Below are 4,256 nucleotides of genomic sequence, written 5' to 3'. Positions count from 1 at the left end.
GCGCCGCGCCTCGCTCTGCGCGCCGCCGGTCCGCCTGGCCCCGCGCCCGCCTTCCCCTGCGCCCCCGCGGCCTTGTCCCGCCACCCCGCGCCGCCGGTCCCATGGCCGGCGCTGCCTGAGGCCGAGCCGCGTCGAGCCTCGCTCTGCGCACCGCCGGTCCGCCTGGCCCCGTGCCCGCGTCGAGCCCAGAGCCATGGCGCCGTCCGCCGCCTTTGTCTCCGGCCTGCCGCGCCGTCCACCACCTCTGTCTCCGGCCTGCCGCGCCACCTCTCCGGGTCACCCTATCCGCGCCACCACGCTGCACCAGTGCCGAGTCGCCGAGCCGCCCCTCTGCTCCGGCCCGGCCAGGCAGTTCCGACGATGGATTTTGGATTTTTTGGAGAAGAAGGCAGAAAAAAAAGAAAAGTTAAAATAAAAGGGAAGTCTCACTAACGAGTATGGTCCACATCTCATAAAGGAAATAGGGGTCGTGGGACAGGAGCACCGAAGATGTTTGTATTTTTTAGGATACTAAAATTTGAGTAGAGCCCCCAAATATTGTTTAGGAGCCATGTTTTAGGAGCTACTGCTGAAAATACTATGAGGGTTTGTTTGGATGTAGGTATTCAACTGAGTAATTGAATTGGGATGGAAATGCCAAATCTGTGTGGTATTGGAATTGGCCTCCAATGCCAATTCTGATGTTTGGATATGCATGGTATTGGTTGTTGGAATTAAAGGGTAGGATCCAATTCCAAATCATGTTTGGATGTATAGACTATGGAATTGATAATTTTGTTGAGTTTGGACGGTATACAATTGTCTACATGTATGGATTTTTTTTATAATACTGAAATGTTTATATATTAATTGTCACACATAACAACATAAAAAATATTTAGAAAAAGGCTGGGCGGCTGCTAGTCTGTACGGTTATGAAGCAAAATCAGGTTGCTCCTCAAACAAGTCAAGTAGATGTTTCCTCATTGCAGACTCCAGAACATGACATTAATACATAGCAAAATACAAGTCAGGTAGATGTGGCTCCTCAAACAAGTCTTTTACAGAAACATAACACTACTGGATAGTTCATAAATAACGAAATACATGGTAGTTCAGAACATGAACCATACATGATAGTTTGAACATGATAGCATCCATCAAGCCAAGCTCAAGAGCCATGCCTTCCTCAAGGTCATGGGAAGCTCCATGAGTGATTCAAACAAGCGCTCACTAAGACTCAGCCTTTCGTAAGTTTTTAGCATATCACATTCCGCCAAATCTAGTATAATCTGAAGTGCTGCAAGGATTTCAGTTGAAGGAGTAACCTTTGGCAAAGTAAGTGGATCGATTGTCTTCAAAACTTCTTCAACTTCTGCCTTCATGTCTCCCATCATGCACAAAATAGCATCCCCAGTGCGTAGCCTCTTCTGGTTCTGGGGTATGTCTGGAGATTCTTCAAGAACTTTTGTGTCTTCTTCTTGAACACACTCAGCTGCTGTCTTGGCACCTTCACCGGTTGCATGGTCTTTTGAATAGATGGTGCTGATTTGGTCCCAATTCATCACTACCTTGGTCTTGTGGCTACCTGCTGCCTTGTTAGCCTACACAATACACACATACATTACATTAGAATGGTGCAGTGAACTTACGAAAGGAAAATTTTACCGATATGTACCTCCACATATTTAGACCACACATCCTCACTGTCGATTGACAGCTTGTTATTCTCCCAATCCCAGCCAAAGCCACTATGAGCTAGTATCTTGCTAATGATCTCATAATGCTTGTCAAAAGTTTTGCATCTTACTGTTATGTTGTCCTTTGTAATGTCGACCCCACATGTATCCTTTACATGCCTAATGCAAGCATTGTATACATGCGGCTTCCAACCATTTTGAGCATGATCACCATTGTTGTGATGCTCAACAAGGACAGCCAACAATGCCGTGTCCATGTCAGGAGTCCATGTAAGATAACCCCTACTTCCTTTCTTTCCGTTTGCTTCAGCCATGCTTCTATATAAGTGAAATAAATAAATGGATGGGCATAAAATTAAGGATGTATAGAGCAGTATGATAAGCAGCATATATATTAATTTCAAGATGATGCATGTACACAAAAGACACCATCACGGTCAGCTATGCTATCACATAAAAGTCACCATCAGCAAGCCACCACACAAAAGTTGGGCACCATCACCGAGCTAGCACAAAAAAGGTCACCTTTAGCTAGCTATCTACTACATCACTAGTTAGCTACTCCATCTCTAGTTCTGCATGCCTCACAAGGTACTCGGCATACATGTCATTTGCAACAGTGACTTGCACAGTTCTAATTACCATAGAATCATCTACAGGTTCAACTGGCATAGCTGCTAGTTCAGCATCGACTTCAGGCAGCAATAAGTTATCCCTCACATGCTTCCTATCCCTTATAAAGTTGTGTAACACACAACAAGCATTAATAATTCGAATCTGTAATAATATTAGTTAGTAGTCAGCATTTGCTATCTAGAAATAATTTGGTTACGACCATATGGACATTTGTTACCTGGTCCTTTATGTCAAAAAAAAATTGAGTACGTAGGATGGCCCATTTTTTCTTCCACAAGCCAAAAGTTCTCTCTACAACATTTCTAGCACGAGAATGACGCAAGTTATACAACTCTTTGGCTGTGTGGGGTTGTTGTTGACTTGAAACCCACTCTTTCAAGTGGTATCGAGTGGATTGGAATGGAGATAGAAATCCAGGTCCATTGGTGTAGCCAGCATCAACTAAGTAGAATTTTCCTATTGTCAAGGAAATAAGTTAGCTAGCAACCAATGATGAGAAATAAAATGCCAAGTGAAAGAGTCGTACCCTTAGGTACAACAAATGTATCTTGGCGATTAGGTCTCATAGCATCACGCAACACTCTCGAATCTAAAGTTGAGCCCTCCCAGCCAGGCAGAACATAGAGAATTTTCATGTTCCAATCAACCACACCTAGCATGTTAGTGGTGATAGATTGCTTTCTATTCCTATACCTCCCTTGGTTAGCAACATCAACCATAACATCCACATGACACCCATCTAGTGCTCCAAGTGCATTGCCAAACCACTTCCATTTGTAATCATTGGGAGGGGGGATTGAAGGATCGGGAAGCTTGATGAACTCATTAGTTAGAGATAGGATGGCTGATAACACAGTAGAGAAGTGCCTGCTGATAGTCTCTAAAGACCGCTTGTAGGTGACACACAGCAATCTCATTTTAAGACCATGTCCAACAACTAGTAAGAACATGGCAACCTTTTTTTCTACAGTCACATATATGCTATCTTTGAGACCACACTTCTCACGCAACAAAGTGCAAAGATCATGGAAGTTTCTTTTGGTTAAGCGCAGCTCATCATAGCAGGTTACATCGGACCCATCGTACATTTCTTTCAGTAGATATTTCCTAAGACCACGCCTATGCTCATAATCATCAAAGCATCCTAAATTCCTTGGTGCCCTCTGCATACTAAGATAAGCTAGAGATAGACATGACATCTCAAAATAAGCCTTTGTCAACAATATCCTCTTTCTCTTTCTTCTTTTGTTCTCTTCAGTAATATAAGCAACCAAGTCTAGTTCAGACATGGTGCAGCTACAATGCACACGCCATTTGTGAATTAATTTTTCAGAGAGTAGTTATTCAGACATGGTGCAGCTACAAAATCATACCACACTAGGCATACATCAAATTGGGAGCAGAAAATAGGAAGATCATACCTCCAATAAGCCTCATGTGGTACCACTTCTTCAGGGAATTCTGCAATTGAAACAGATCTGAAGATTAGCCCCCAAAAAAATGTTGATTTCGGCTGCAGCTAAGAGGGGGATTGGGGAGGATTCGATGGAGCAGAGGAGGGCCAGAGAGAGGACATCTTGGGGAGATGCAGAGGTGGGCTAGGAGGAGTCAGCCGCCCGCCGTAATTCCACCTCTCGTCGCACCTTTCTGCTGCTACCCGTCGACCTAGGGTTGGAGGAGGCAGCTGGAGTGGAGGGACGACTAAGGGAGGATAAGGACTAGGAGGAGGAAGGCCTGAGAGGAGGAAGAATGGGGAGGAGGACGGTGGGGGAGGGGCGTACCTACGTCGTCGCCGCCACCGGGGCGAGTGGCTCCGTGCTCTTCTCCTCCTCTCCTCTCCTCCCTCGCTCGCTCTGTCTCTTGTTCTATTCGAACCGGTACGCGGGAGCCAATTCCAACCAAAACCGAGTGAAACCTCTCGGTATCGCGGGAAAGTAAGTG

The 4,256-nt window shown here is 45.3% G+C and overlaps 1 long non-coding RNA gene across 1 annotated transcript; it reads right to left on the bottom strand.

The window, feature by feature from the left end:
* Positions 1–1,466: 1,466 nt before the first annotated feature.
* Positions 1,467–1,749, bottom strand: LOC100840267. The gene is made up of 2 exons (XR_732389.2): positions 1,658–1,749; positions 1,467–1,583 (listed from the first exon to the last, which is right to left on the bottom strand). It is a non-coding gene; the product is annotated as an uncharacterized LOC100840267 (long non-coding RNA).
* Between the last annotated feature and the right edge of the window lie 2,507 nt (positions 1,750–4,256).

This window comes from Brachypodium distachyon, chromosome 1 (genome assembly GCF_000005505.3).
Source record: "Brachypodium distachyon strain Bd21 chromosome 1, Brachypodium_distachyon_v3.0, whole genome shotgun sequence".
NCBI lineage: Eukaryota > Viridiplantae > Streptophyta > Magnoliopsida > Poales > Poaceae > Brachypodium > Brachypodium distachyon.
The sequence above is the reverse complement of the archived record's forward strand: the minus strand, read 5'-3'. Positions and strand labels throughout refer to the sequence as shown.